The 16,331-nt window shown below is 41.8% G+C and overlaps 1 protein-coding gene and 1 long non-coding RNA gene across 3 annotated transcripts in view; both read right to left on the reverse strand.

Moving 5' to 3' along the window:
- Positions 1–16,331, reverse strand: part of MITF (melanocyte inducing transcription factor) — a 281,453-nt gene that overhangs the window by 242,916 nt on the left and 22,206 nt on the right. The gene's annotated exons all lie outside the window — the stretch shown is intronic.
- LOC135228501 (uncharacterized) overlaps positions 1–16,331 on the reverse strand; it is a 128,069-nt gene that overhangs the window by 89,775 nt on the left and 21,963 nt on the right. The window contains exon 1 of the long non-coding RNA XR_010319068.1: positions 1–16,331. This exon is cut by the window's left edge and continues 20,648 nt beyond it; it is cut by the window's right edge and continues 21,963 nt beyond it. This is a non-coding gene — a long non-coding RNA (uncharacterized LOC135228501).

Genomic DNA, 16,331 nt, shown 5'->3' on the forward strand with positions numbered 1-16,331 from the left:
GTAGCACTTAACCACTACACCACCAGGGTTTATGTTTGTCACAAAGTAAATGCTCAGTAAATATTAGTTGAGTAACTGGTTGATAGCTTGGTGAATGGAGTAAAGATTGGCCCAAATCCAGAGAATTCCAGTGCTATGAAATGTCTGAGAGCATCTGGCAAGCCTGGGGAAGCAGCCGTGGCCTGGGTGTCATCTACCATCACTATGTGCCCACTCCAAAACTGGCACTCACCAACACCCTGTCTGAAAGTCAGTAAACTAAGGAATGAAGCGACACAAAGACTTGTCAAAGAAATCCCTTTTGAGACCCAGGACTCAAGCCAATATTTTTTATCTGAAACGATATGTTCTTACACGTACAGAAGCAAGAGTCACTTCTGAGTTGCTTCCCTGGGCCTCTTAGCTTAAGAGTGGATGGGGATGGTTTGCTTAGATTGAATATCCCAAAAGAAAGACCAGATTTCAAAAACATTCTGGCAGGAGCCAACATTTGCCATTAAGCCTGGACCGCTGGCACAGCCGAACCTCCATGCATCATTCTAAATATAAAACATGAAGCTTTAATTATAACTTAATGACAGATATATAAAGGAAGATATTAAGAATGCCCAAATACAACCGGTAGGAGTCAAGGGTAGATACGAAACCTGTATAATATTTGGCCCAGCCACCAAGGTGGGGGGGGGGGGACGCTCAGCCAAACCCAAACTAATATAAGCAGTTTATGCTCTTTTGTATTTAAGAAGACAAAAGAGGTGTGCAGCCAGCCTGTATCTCACCCCACCAGCACGTGAATTAGCAAAACCATCCACAAAGAACTACCTGCCCAAACTTGAAAGGCACACGCTAATCCTAATTTGCAAAAATGAAATGCCAAGGATCACTAAATGCCTTGCTAATTTCCAGTCTAATTTAGATCTTTACAGCCCAACAGACATATGAATGGAGAAATGGAAACATTTTCCCTTCCCAGTCTTAGCAATCCCTCTCATGCACTGGGCAGGCGCACCAATTCAATCCTCTTCACCACGGGCCTTAATAATCTCTTCACCAGCAGGAACCCCCATCACATTTTAACTCATTTACTGCAGAAGCTGAGATGAGCTCAACAATTTCCAAATGCTGGGGCCATTTTTAAATGGCATTAATCATTAATCTCACATGGAATCATTTCCCCCCAAAAAAGGAAAAGTGCTAGAAAAGAACTGACGGAAAATATTTTATCATCTCCTGCCACGCTGGCCTCTAACTTCTCAGAAATTCTAATTTCCATAGCTAAATTAATATCTAAGATGGGCAACACCTTCTCTGAACTCTAAGATGGCTGAAGCAGGTATAGGTGTGTTAGGTCCCGTCTGCAGAAGCCCCTCCTTTGCTAATTGGCACAAGGCTGAAGAATCATTTGGGACCACTCAAAACCATGAGGGCTATTAACTCTGACCAGGGCCAACTAATAAACAAGTGTCATGCCAACAGGAAATGAGTTAAACTGGCTCTCAAAGTCATTTAAGTAAGTACTCAAAGTCAGAGTGCCTCCCAAGAAGCTGCTCATGGAATTCATCTGCTGTTCATTTTGCCCAATCCAAATCAGAGACCACTGGAAATGTTCACTTCAGGGAAAAAAAAAAAAAGAAATCCGCATTGAAATGGAGTGGCTTCCAGTTGGCTTTAAGCGACCAACTAAAAGAGTCTCTAAATGTTGCCCAAGTCTCTCTGGCTGCTTCAAACGGCAACAGCAAGTGCACGACAAATATTGATTTAGGAGAGCACCATGGATCGGATCCAGACCCACCTACATAAATTCAGGTTTATGATCTGCACCATAAATAGTCCCAGATGAGAGAAGAGGGTGTGGCCGGGCACAGTGCTGTATATATTTTTGTCACGTCTAGATACATTCATTTCAAAATGTGGCCACCTCTAGATCTTTGCCAATTCTAAGCCTAGAACGGTTCATTTCCTAAATGAAATCATTCTCATCTTTGCATAGTTCTCTCAAATAGTACCCTCAAGGAAGCTGATCCTAATATAATCCACTCTTACTCCACTTGTCCTCAAGATTTAAGCACCATCATGGAACTTGGCTCTACTTGCCTTAGACCCTGACCTAATTTATTCTGTCTTTTATCATAATTGTTTCTTGTCTTGGTGATGGTGGTGGTGGTGGTTGTGTGCCGTCAAGTCGATTCCAACTCACAGCAACCCTATAGGACAGAGTAGAACTGCCCCATAGGGTTTTCAAGGAGCAGCTGGTGGATTCAAACTGCTGACCTTTTTGTTGGCAGCCTGAGCTCTTAACCGCTTCACCACCAACGCTCCATGTCTTGCCTTAGTGCTCCATTAAACTAAGTTTTTTGAAGGCAAGGACTGTACCTTAAATTCCGTTCTACACCTACACAGTTCCTTTACGAACAGCAGATACTCAAGAAATATTGGTTGAATTGAAAGGACCACAGACTTGGGTTTTATTTTCTCGGTCTCCAACTAGCCTAATGACTTAAGGACCAAACCTACTTAAAAATTAACTTAAATTGTAAGTACGATGAAGTCACTCCAAGTCATTAGCCTAACCATTCAATGTGTTTATCTTCCTACTTGCAAACAGGGTAACCATAGGGAATGACCTTCCCCAGACAGGCGTCTCTAAGAGTCATGAGGTAATTTCCTTCAAAGATGATGAGGTTTTCAGGATTCTCTGGAATGTATACCTAACCATTAATGTGTCATTAATGGTTCCCTCTGAACAGAAGCAACACTAGAATATTTCAGGATTTTCAAGCAACTTCACACTCTATGCTCAGGTGTCAACTAAACCTATAGGGTCGCTACAAGGTCGCTATGAGTCAGAATCAAATCGACAGCAACGGGGCTGGGGCACTGGTTACACTGGTGGAATGAGTTAGAACACAGATTTACTAGAGATACTGAGAAATACGCCTTCAAATTTGTGTAACTATTTCTATATTCATGTTCTAAGGGTGTTATTCACAGTGTTTACATAAGCATCCATATAAAGTGGGTTTGGTTTTTTGGGAAAATGAAAAAATGAATGAGAGAGTAAAGGGGAAAGTTTTACCCCAAAACTAAGGATGCCAGATTTAGCAAATCAAAATATTGAGCAAATTTAAAAATTTAATTCAATCTGAATTTCAGACAAAGAAATATTTTTGGCATAAGTATGTCTTCAATATTTCATGGGATATATTTACACTAAATTTTTTTCTTTGTTTATCTTAAATTCAAATTTAAATGGACACCCAGTATTTTATATGATGCCCCAACCCCAAACCTAGAAATTGGATTATTGAGTCTTTACTTTTAAAAAAGAAATGCAAATAGCAATAAAATCTATTTTGTGAAACCTTAGCTTTCCGAAGAATACACTAAGTTATCAAATAGCTTTACAGGACAGTTTAGAAAGCTCAAAATAATGACAGTAGGAAAAATAGCTAAGGTCTATTGATTACCATGTGTCTGGTACTGTGCCAATCCCTTTACATGCATTATCTCATTTAATTCCTACCACATCCTTAAAAGGTAGGAGCTATTATTATCATAATTTTATAAATAAGGAAACCAAGATACAAAGAAAACGAGTTGCCCAATGTTACAGAGTTATAAAGCAGAGACTGAAACCCAGGCAGGGGGTTTAAGAAGAGTTTACACACTTACCCACTATTTCATTTTACAGACGAAGAAAAAGAGAATCTTAGTAATTTGCCCAAATTCACCCAGCTACTAATTAGCGGGGCTAGGATTCAAACCTCAGGCAGTCTGACTCCATCCAGCATTTTTGCCTAAAGAATATATCACCTCCTCAAATCCTGCCAAACAGGGAAAGAACATCCCCACCTAAGACCAGCTGTGAGTACCACTGTAATAATTTAGAATGCTTCCTCTTCAAAGTACAGTGCTTGAATCTAGAATGACTCCTCAGAATTTCTGGATGGACAGTGTAGAGAAAATTTCCATTTGGGGGAAGAATTCGTTGCTATTGCCATTTCTGTACTACAAAACATCCCTTTAAAATAAGCCACTTATTTCAAGTCTACCATCTTCCTACCTTAAGGCAAACTCTTGTTTCTAAGTAGACATGAATCCCAAACACTACAACAACCTGGAACACAGACATGAAGGCCAATTTGAAGCAGACACCAAAAGCCAGTGTCAAGATCCAATTACGTGTGGAAGGACCACAGAGCCAAGATTTTGTGTTTAGATATGAAATTAAACAGTTATTATTATTCCATTTAAAACACACAGTCCGGAAAATAACGAAAGATACCCAAACTTTACCTGGAGCAGATTGACCTACAGCATTCTCATATGCCAGGTTCTGGGTTTTCTTCTACCTCTGGAATGAAGACAGATTTCTTTAATGTGTGAACGTGTGCGTGTGTGTGTGTGTGTGTACCCATTCACAAAAGGTGTAGGCCTTGAGACTTTTCTGCATATCTTACTCTCCAAAGTTGACTGTAGGGAGAAGAGAACAGGATGAAACATGAAGCTACGCATCAGCTGGAGGAAGGGAAAGGGGTCTATTGGGAGAATGGACACTTAGAATGTTGCTGACCTATCTTATAAAGAGTATGGGGTAATCTGTAAGTGGATGTTTACTTGACTGTATCCCATTAGAGCTTGTGCTTCCGAAGGCAGAAACCATGTCTATTTTACCCACAAGCGTTCCCCGCTATGTGATGAATGAAAGCATGAGCAATCACTTTATTGTAAGCAGTATGCAGACAGTATTACTTTTGCCCTAATTACCCTTGAAATCTAGGACCAGGGTGTTTACCCTCTTACAATCACAACCTATCTTCAGGGCTGAACAGTACAAGTGTATCATCAATTTTCACAAAGACTGCTCCACCGGAACCATCCTAACTGGCCACCATGACACCACACCTGGCACTTCTCAAGCCCATTTTTTATCTGGCAGCCAGAGCACTATTCCTCAGCTTAAAATCGGGTATGCTCTTGGTTCTCCGGCCATGTTCACATGCTTACGTTATCCCAGCAGCACCACCCTGCTGTGCTTCCATGCTTCTACTCTACCTGGAATGCTTCCTCTTGTTTGCCTGGAAATCATCTTTGGACAATGAAACCCAACTTCATTTCTTCTCTGAGACTTGCTCCTCTCTCTCCCCTCAGAAGAAATGACCCCTTTATCTTTTGTGTCCCAAAGGTACAATTACATTCCCATCACCATATTCACGTTGCTGTGTGTTCCAAAAAGGCAGAGCCCATGTCTTATGGGCCAATCATTTTATCTCTAGTACACAGTGTCTGGCATATAAAACCCACTACCGTCAAGTCAACTGTGACTCATAGCAACCCTATAGAAGAGAGTAGAACTGCCCCATGAGGTTTCCAAGGCTGTAATCTTTATGGAAGCACACTGCCACATCTTTCTCCAGTGAAGTGGCTGGTGGGTTTGAACCACCGACCTTTTAGTTAGCAGTTGAGTGCCTAACCACTGCACCACAAAGGCTTTCTGTCACATAAAAACCAAACCAAACCCATTGCCTTTGAGTCAATTCTGACTCATAGCAACCCTACAGGACAGAACAGAACTGCCCCATAGGGTTTTCCAAGGAGCAGCTGGTGGATTCGAACCGCTGACCTCTTGGTTAGTAGCCAAGTTCTTAACCACTGTGCTACCAGGACGCCACATAACCAAAAACCAAACCCAGTGCCGTCGAGTTGATTCTGACTCATCACGACCCTATAGGACAGAGTAGAACTGCCCCATACAGTTTCCAAGGAGTACCTGGCGGATTCAAACTGCCGACCCTTTGGTTACCAGCCGTAGCAGTTAACCACTACACCACCAGGGTTTCCAGACGCCACATAGTAGGTAAATAATCACTTGCTAGATGGACAAATGGGTTGCAAAAAGAAAAAGCAGAAAACTTTGCTGGCCTAATCATTTCTTGATATCTTACTCAAATGGAGGAAGAATGTCTAGAACCCTTCATTAAGTTCTATCTACTCCTGCTAAATCTACACTCTTGAATGGGGGGACAACAGTGCTTGCTGTTGCTGTTGCTGCTGTTAACATCTGCTGACCGAGAAACTTCACAGCTATTGCCTACTTATAATCAAGCTTTGTCTCCCAAAGTGCCTCTAGGTGGGTCTGAACTCCCAGCCTTTTAGCTAACAGCCGAGCACATACCTGTCTGCTCCACCCAGGGATTTCTAATTGAGCTTTCAGGTATCAAAAACAAAATGACTGGAAATCAAGGAACTACGATAAGGGACCTCCGAAGGAAGGTACTTTTGAGACAGCAGATAAGTCTGGTCACTTGTGTTCATGATGAGCTATAGAAGGCTGCAGCACTGAGTTCAGAAGCCCATGGCTCTTCCTGAGCTCACAGAAAAGAGGGAGGTGACCATCTACAACAACTGCCGTGGTGCAGCAGAGAGGAGGGCAGCAGGGCACCACATCTGTTTTGTTTGTGAGCTGCCACAGAAACAGTTTGAGACTTACGGCACCCCCACGCACAACGGAACAAAACGTCACCTGGCTCTGCGTCATCCCCACGGTCAGTTGTGGATCAGACCGTCGTGATCCGTAAGGTTTGCACTGGCTGATTTTCAGAAGGAGGTAGTCAGGCATTTTTCTTCCTAGTCCGTCTTCGTCTGGAAGCTCTGCTGAAACCTGTGCAGCACCACACCAACACGCAAGCCTCCACCGACAGGTGGTGACTGTGCCCAAGCTGCACGGCCGGAAACTGAACCCGGGTCTCCCACAATATGTTGAGCATTCTACCATAGAACCACCAATGCCCCCATAAAATACCCCAAGTCATCCCAACTCGAGTCCTCCCCTTCATGGCACATAAGAAGAGACAGAGGATTCCTCATAAATGGGTTGCTCAGGGTCACAAAATTAGTTATGGTACAGCTGGACCTGGAACCAGGTCTCCCAATATACTGATTCACTCAACATTTACTAAGTAATTACTACATCTGACATAACAGTGGTGTTAGCTGCTGGGATAAAATGATAAGCAAAAACAGTCACGGTCACAGGCCACAAACAGCTCATAAGATGCCTAATCTATAGCTCCTACTACCACCTCATCCTAAGTCTCTAACTCCCACCTCCCCTCAGCTATGAAAATCCCATTTTCTTCTATTTAACGAGATAAGCCCGAGATACACAGAAAACTCTTTTTTAAAAAAATCTCACCCTAAAAGAATCCAACCACTTTATAACTACACTTCTGCTCCCTCCCTATTTATCCAAACTTTTTCAAATGTTCCTCATAGCAAAAACTCCACAGTGACATTTGAAATTTTTTTCAGATAGCTGTACTGTTCTGAAATCTCAATTCAAAGAACTTATCGACACGGCACTAGAAGGAAGTACCGGCTAAGCGCGTACAGACTCTATAATGCAAGTTTTCCAGAGGATGGGCAACCGTAACTTTGCCTCGGGAGCTCACACCACTGCTCGACAGTTCTTACAGTAAGGAAATCTATTTTTATTCTTAATCCAAACATTACCATTAACGGTTAAACTACATCTACTCCGGCATCAAAGACAGCAGAAAAGAACCAGTCACTATCTCACATCAAACATTCTTGTGCATGTGATCTTGGCCTCTAATTCTTCGGTTTAATCTCGTGTTTCTCTTCGTTAAGTTGGGGAAATTAATCAGTGGGAAAAACAACCAAGAAAACGGACGTTTCTCAAATCTTAAATAGTTTAGCTCCCCCAAAGAAATTTATTTTCAAAGAAAGTAATTGACCAAAAAATGGAAATATCCATGTACGTAGAGTTTTTTCACTAAAAAGTTTCCTTTTTTGACTCTGGAATAAACATTCGATTTTTCAAATTCATGTCGGTTTGCAGAATCCTGAAGCATCAAATAGCGGAAGTAAAAAGACACTTTCTGGTCTTATTCTGAACAGGATACTAGAAAACAAAACTGATACTGTGAATAAACAAATCTTAGCTAAAAATCATTGGAATAATCCAAATGGTTTTCATTCCAGGGAAAATAGTAAGTCAGCAGTTTGCATACGGCTGCCTTCTCTAAATACACAAAATAAGCAAAAACACCACCAGAGGAAAGTACAAATGCTGAATCCTTTCTATTTATGTTGCAACAGGGCTGCAAGTCAATCAATACCACCATGCGGTGCTGGGCTACCATTTACGCCACTTGCAGGTGGCCTCAACGTCCCTCCCAGAGGCCCAGAGAACTCCCAGGACAAGGTTCATGGAGCTGTCACTCAAACCACAAAGCGAGTGACAAGAAAGCCAAGCGCCCAGACTCCAGCTGCTAGAACAAGGAACAGAGAGAGCAGATAATAAATTTCAAGGGTGTCGAGCAAATAAAAGTGTCACAAATAACACTCAGATTCTAAATGATAAAACAATGGGAGACCCAGCGAAGGATTCTTTAAAGAACAAATGGCTCCGGAAATAAATAAATAAATAAATCAGAACCCGTCACCTAGTATCAGTAACAGCCTGGAGTTTGGCAAAAGACTATTGAGTAAAAATATTCTATATAAGGAAAGTTACTTAAGGGAAGTATTCAAAACCCCTCACCCAGGGCAGAAGACTGTCCACAGTGCAAAATCTTGGGGGAAAAAGTCTGTTTGGGGTTACTAGAGGGCACATTGAAGAGTACCATCCTACACTCTAAATTCCTTGTGAAGAATAACAGAAAAATGAAAATTGCTTGTTTGAACTTCAAGACGGACAACTTATTTCCAAATCCCTATCCTCTCAACGAGACTTGAAAGGACAGTAATCGGTCAAGAAAATAGTCAAATGAGGAAGTGGTATTCTTTTACAATTTCTGTTAATCCCCACCAGCTGTAATTTAAGAAATTCAGTGACATCAGCATTTATATTTCAGCCGGCAAGAATGACAGTACTAATCATCTGAGAGACAGAAAAGAAATTTGGGGGGCAAATGGAAAATGCATCTGAAAACATGGAAAATTAATTCATTTTGCAGTGAATCACTTTGCCAGCTTTAAACACCCAACACTGCCAAAAATAACATAAGAAGGGAAAAGGAAGCATAAGCACTCCAAACCTAATCAAAAGAGCAGTGGAACTTCTGGAAAAAAAAAAAAAAAGGTCACTGAAACAAGTGAACTGAACATTTCTGAAAACATCTAGAAAGGGACGTAGCCATTTATGAGTGGCAAGAACCACAGGCCCAAAGATTCACATTATATAAAAAGTGTCACCTTTTTAAAAACATCTGCCAGGCAAGACTCTGTAGCCTGAGTTACTCTGGTTATCCCTTACATTACCTTCTTGAAGACAACCAGAGTCAATTCCATGGTGTCCTTCTCACAGGTAGAGAAAACTGCATGTGGGAAAACTTCCGCAGTATTTTCAAGGTGTCCCATCTGAGTTCAGACACCGACCAGGAATAGGTCTGAATTCTCAACATAAATGCCAACCATTAGCTTTGACTCAGGTCACAGCCAAAGGGAGAAGCAAACCACACCAAACCTGACTGACCCAACAACCTATAGAAGAGAGCTGAACACACTCACCAGGGCCGCCTGGGCCCTCTGGCTCAACATTGAGTCCAGTGCAGTGTCGCAGAAAGGCGATTACTACAAAGATGCGATCGCAGCTGCTCCGCCACACGCTTACAGGGACCTTCTCTCAACACAACTAAGGCTGAATTGGAGATAGAGTGATAATTAATAGGATCCTTGGCAGCAGAGCTGGCTTCTTTAGCTAACCAGTAATTGCTGCCTACTTAAAATGACAGGGAATTCAGCCAGGAAGGAGGGAGGTGCTAATGACAGTAATCATAAAAGGTAAAACAGACTTTACATCAACAGGTTACTTGGCTTCCATTCAAAACTACCTCCTTATCTATAGATTTAGCGATGGCAAATAAATTCAACGCATTACACAGAAGGACTAGAGATCAATAATCCTTCCACAAACATCACCCCAGATGCAGACAGATACGCTGACAATACAGCTCCCCACCACATACCTTCCAACCCTCAAAATGTCATAAACTGCTAACTTGATCACAAAAACAATTTTGTAAAAGTCATGAATAAGATATCATATTGGAAAAAGAGAATTACTCCCATAAGTGATATATTTTGACTTGGGCTGCCTTTGTAAATACCCAGCCTGTTGCCATAGACATTGCTTATGTCCTCTACTCTGGCATTAAAGCAATTTCCTTGTTTGTAACTGCTCTAAAAAAAGCTCTAGGACAAATAAATAAATAAAGGCATTTAGGTTAGAAGTTGTTAACTGGAACAAATAAAGATTGCTGGCAAGGTTAAGGAGGGGAGGCACTTGGTGTCTCCAGTTTAAACTTCCAACCTCAAGGAATAGGACAGCAGGTCCACCTGTTAAACTGGTTACCAAATGGTCAGGTAAACAGTCATCCCAAAAGACCAGTACACACTACACGGTCCCCAGCAAGCAGCAAACCAATGTGCCTCTAACATCTCTAGGTGCCCACGGCCATGCAGAGATGAGGATTCAATCTTCTGCCATGGGGAGATGTCTGCAGAGATAAACCAGGGCACCAGCCACATAGTTTCACAATGACTAATGCTGACCAAAACTCTCCATAAAATCAGCTCCACAGGTAAAGACCTACTCTGTTTGCTCAGGAAAGCCCTGGCTCCTTCAGATGGTGTTGCAAAGAATGCCCAGATGGCCTGCCAAGAAGAGGTCATTACAAGGCTAAGGACCTTCTGATCAAGACAGAGCCCAAGAGTCCCTACCAATAACATCTCATGGAACTCTCCAACATTTTTCGTGGTAGTTAAAGATACATGCTATATAACAAACTGGGAGCAGAAACATTGAAAACTTGGATGGGTTACACTTTTCTTGGTATGCTGGAGAATTAACTGCTTTTTTGTTGTTAGGCCTTTGTCTTGTCCCCGTAATAAACAGTAACAGTGTCGTTCCATCCATTCTGTAAGTCCCTCATCCGTCAATGATGGAACCCACTAACTATATGGCTCACCATTAAAGCCATGAACTAGGATTTTTATAACGTCTTCCTCTCTATTAGATCATTAGATCCTTTTATTGAAAATATTTAACTCAATACGTACTTCGCAATGACTGATGATCTTCACACCCACATGTCAAGGCAGAAGCTACGTTCATTACACAACCTTATGATGTTTCTAGGCCTTTGGCATGTCAAAAATAAACAGTCCAGAAAGGAATAGACTAGCTTCAACTTTATGACGAAACACAAGAAAACAAATTAACAAGTCAAGTTAGGAAAAAAAAAATAGATGAGTAAAAACCATCAAGGTGTCATGAGCTACTTGTTCAGTGGTAGAACAGAAGGATGGGTGTGAAGACAAGACTTCTTGACTTCATCAACTAGCAACTTTCAGAGAAGATCTTTAAATAAGGAGTGACGAAAATCTACAACTTACATAGGACGCCCTCGTGAATGATTAAGTATCTCCTGAGGGTAAATCTACCATCGCATCTTCGCTACCTTTATTAGAGACTTTATAGCCTATCTCCCTTCCTTCTTTAGAAACAGCTTTGAAAACAAAGAACTGCACAGCCAAGCATGCTGTGAACACCTTTAATAGACAGATCTATTTATCTCAGATTCAGATTTCAACCACACCCTGAGTCTCATCTTTACTTCATCAGAAACCCAATCCTCTTTCCGCTCCAAAATCAACAAGAATGGTCACCCCTAATTGCTTCCTATCTCCTGCTTCCAGCCCCAATGGGCATAGTAACCACCACAGCACAGTCTATAAGGGGGTGAACTCTGAAGCAGGATAACCCTTGGTTTGAGTTTTGGTTCCAACCCTTATTTGAGTGACCTGAGGCAAGTGACTTCAGACTCCAAGCCTCAGTTTCCTCATCTATAAAATGGGATTCTTGTCATTGTTGTTGTTAGTTGCTATCAAGACGATTCTGACTCACAGCGACCCCATGTGTGCAGAGTAGAACTGCTCCACACAGTTTTCAAGGCCACTGAGCCTGTCTTCTGATGTGCCTCTGAGTGAGTTCGAACCATCAACCTTTCAGCTAGCAGTCAAGCGCTTAACCGTTTATGCCACCTAGGGACTCCCCCAAAAAAGAGATCCTACCTAACTCGTGAGGAGCCCTGGTGGCACAGTGGTTAAAGCACTTAGAATTAACTTATATAAAGCATGTAAAATGTTTAACACAGTACCTACCAGGTGTTCTTACACTTTCATAATTCAATTAGTGCTGAATTCCTTCTTGCTGCTGTTTTAGCTTCTCGACTTTTCTAACACTGGAAAAATCTGAAAGATATTATATAGGTACCATACTTCCCTAGGACTAAGACACATGCACACAGACACACTTACACACCCGCACATGAAGCAAACCATTCCTTCTCTAACACGCACACACTGATCCAGTACACACCCAAGATGGAACTTTCATTGCTTGAATGAAGCCCAGTGAGTTTCAGCTTCCTTTACTATAAATGGGTATAACAAGGGGAATATGGAAGAGATTAAAACACTAACCCAAGGCACAGCTTGTAATAAGGGCTTTAAAAATGCTATTGCTGCTGCTGTTATTATTGCTGTCTGTGTTTTCTTTGTTGTTATTAAACTGTGTGATCTAGCTGCTATGCAACTATGAAACTACTGGACCTACTGAAAACAATGATTTTCTCTCTCCTTCCTAAAAGCATTTCAACCACTCCCAACAAGTAAACAGCTAACGTCTACAATAATGACTACGCTGATAATTATAATACACTAATTCCCAATACACTGAGAAGTAAAAAGCATCACCTTTATCTCATAGGTCCTGAGTAAGCTGGGCCTGGTGTCTTCAAAAACTGTCTACGCCAAATTCTCTAAGCCATTCTACTGGCTTCTGCTGATTCTTCAGCAACAGCCCCATAACGTCCTTGTGCTCTTTTCCAGCATCCCTACTCCACCTCCCTAAAGAACAACAGCCACTGGCGAAATAAAGAATAACATAAATATATCTCAACAGTGAAAATGCAGTCAACTTTAAAGACCTGGCAGTGGTGGGCCATTTTTATTGGGAAACAAGCTGGTAAAAATGGATGATCAGTGTCATGGATTGAATTGTGTCCCCCCAAAATATCTGTCAACTTGGTTAGGCCATGATTTCCAGTATTGGGTAGCTGTCCTCCATTTTGTGATTGTGATTTTTCTGTGTTGTAAATCCTAATCTCTGCCTGTGGCTAATGAGGCAAGATTAGATTATGTTAAGGAAGATTAGGATGGGATCTAACACCCTTACTAAGGTCACATCCCTGCTCCAATGTAAAGGGAGTTTCCCTGGGGTGTGGCCTGCACCCCATTTTGCCTCACAAGAGATAAAAGGAAAGGGAAGCAAGAACAGAGTGGAGGACCTCATACCATCCAGAAAGCAGTGCAGACAGCAGACCATGTCTTTTGGACCTGAGCCTCCTGCGTGGAGAAGCTCCTAGACCAAGGAAGACTGATGGCAAGCACCTTCCTCCAGGGTTGACAGAGAGAGAAAGCCTTCCCCTGGAGCCGATGCCCTGAATTTGGACTTGTAGCCTACTAGACTGTGAGAGAATAAACTTCTCTTTGTTAAAGCCATTTACTCGTGGTGTTTCTCTTACAGCAGCACTAGATAACTACGACAATCACGTTCCTGGAAGAGCTTTATTAACATGGCTTCGTGCACAGCCCACAACAATGTCTAAGCAGTCAGTGATTTAAGATGTTTTCCCCAGTGAGTAAGCTTTTTAGCTCTGAGGAGGAGTTGCTAGATAAAGACAAAATTTAAGAAAACAATTCTAATGTTTTTATTACCTCTCTTAAAAGTAGTGATGACAGTAACAGCAACCATCACCCCTGCTAAATTAACGTACTGAGGGTTTACATTTGCCAGGTATTTTACACCTTATGTTCTATAATCCTCACAGCTATCCCAAGAAGTATTATTATTAGCTCCATTTTATACGTGAGGAAACTGAGGGTCAGAAAAACTTAGCCAAGTGCCCACAGCTAATAGGAAAGGTCAAGATAATTTCTTACACATTTTTCTGAAAGGCTTTTAAAGAGTTCCCAAAAGTTACCAGGCCTTTCTAGTACACCTGAAGCACTTCATCCTTTTGGTCACTTTTCATTCAATGTTATATTTATTGGACACTCACTATCCTGGATCCTGGAGATTCCCAGTGAACTAATCAGAGTCTCTTTTCTCACGGGACTTTGGGCAAATGGGAATTGTCGTACAGTAAATGTTGTTGTTAAGTACCATCGAGTCAGCTCATAGCAACCTTATGTTCAACAGAATGAAACACTGCCTGGTCCTGTGTCATCCTCACAGTCGTTGTTATGCTTCAGCTCGTTGTTACAGCCATTGTGTCAATCCATCTCACTGAGCGTCTTCCTCTTTTCTGCTGACCCCCTACCTTACCAAGCATGATGTCCTTCTCTAGGGACTGGTCCCTCCTGATAACATGTCTAAAGCCCGTGAGACAAAGTGTCGACATCCTCGCTTCCACAGAGCACTCTAGCTGTACTTCTTCCAAGACAGATTTGTTCATTCTCCTGGCAGTCCATGGTATATATATTCAATACTCTTTGCCAAAACCATAATCCAAAGGAGTCAATTCTTCTTCAGTTTTCCTTATTCATTGTCCAGCTTTCACATGGGGTGACTGAAAATACGGTCAGCTCTCTTTATCAGAGGTAGTTATATTTTATCACATCACCACAAACACTGAATTAGCAAATACTGAACCACTGCTCCTAAGGGAAATACAAGGTTAGGCTCCTGCAGGCCTCTGGTCTCATTTTTATCAACCAATCAATACAGAACTTTGTTTTATGTGTGTTTATCTTCAAGGACACCTTATTTAATACACACTGTTCGTTCATTAACATTGAACTAGCAGCACTATAACTCATGCCTGAAAGAAGCTTATATAACCTATGTGTTTTTCCTCAAGGCACATCGCAGCCTTCTTGTACTTAGGAACATTGGACAGCACCTCAGCACTATGCCTGTGGGGCATTTCAAACAGCAAAACTGACAACAAAAAGCACAAAAGTGCAAAAAACATGGCACTAAACAGACCACAAAAAAAGACTGTTATTTATAAGAGCTGAAACAGAAGGCAGAGAGTCACCCTGCTCAGCCTCGGCTGGGAACGTGCCCATTGGGCAGCTCACATTTTTCACCACTCTCTGCATATCTGTGAATGACCACAAAAGCACTGCAAGTATTGAATTTCAGGTTACCAACAAATTTTGGCAAGGAGGCAAATGCACCAATTCGGGATCCATGAACAATGAAAATCGACTTTATCCCCTGTAGGCCTATTTCAGATAGAAGATGCTTGACTTTTTTTAAATGCACATTTTTTGTTTTGTTTTGTTTTTAATAATTTATTTGAGTCATCATTGTTGTTGTTGAGAATATACACAGCAGAACACACACCAATTCAACAGTTTCTTCATGTAGAATTCATTGGCACTGACTACACTGTTCAAGTTGTGTAACCATCCTCATCCTCCTTTTCTGAGTTGTCCCTCCCCCATTAACACAAACTCGCTGCCCCCTAAGGTTCCTATCTAACCTTTCCGGTTGCTGCTGTCAATCTGATCCTGTACAGATCAACTTTAAAAGACCATAGCACCCAAGGCAGACGTTCTTTTGTGTGTGTGTGCTTTACGCAAAAGTTTACAGAGCAAACTAGTTTCTCATTAAACAATCAATACACATATTGTTTTGTGACACCGGTTACCAACCCTGCAAAGTGTCAACATTCTCCCCTTCTCGACCTCGGGTTCCCCATTTCCGTTCGTCCAGCATTCCTGTCCCCTCCTGCCCTCTGGTCCTTGTCCCTGGGCTGCTGTGCCCGTTTAGTCTCGTATACACAGTTGAGCTACATGTGTTATTGTTTGTTTTATAGGCCTGTCCAATCTTTGGCTGAAGGAAGACATTCTTTACTAGTTAACCTAAATTATTGTTTGGTTTTAAGAAGACTTCATGGGATATTTTTGATTTAAGGTTTAAAGACTATCTCAGTGCATCAGTTTCAGGGGTTCATCCACCCTCCATGGCTCCATAAACATTTTTTTTAATAAAGACTTCAAACAAAATGGCAGCTAAAGTCTGTCCTTGGTGAATACCAGTTTAAAATACATTTCTTTCCCAGGGAAATTTAAGCACCCACCATTCCGGTTCTTTTCTTCCTCCAGAAAGATCTCCTCTGCCCTGTGATGATCTGATCTGGGCTCCAAGACATCCCTTGGCAGCCACCTACTCGCCAAAGGGAATAGGGGTTCAGGCCTGACCCTTTTGCTCACCACTATCTCCTATTCCC

Source organism: Loxodonta africana, chromosome 22 (genome assembly GCF_030014295.1).
Source record: "Loxodonta africana isolate mLoxAfr1 chromosome 22, mLoxAfr1.hap2, whole genome shotgun sequence".
Taxonomy (NCBI): Eukaryota; Metazoa; Chordata; class Mammalia; order Proboscidea; family Elephantidae; genus Loxodonta; species Loxodonta africana.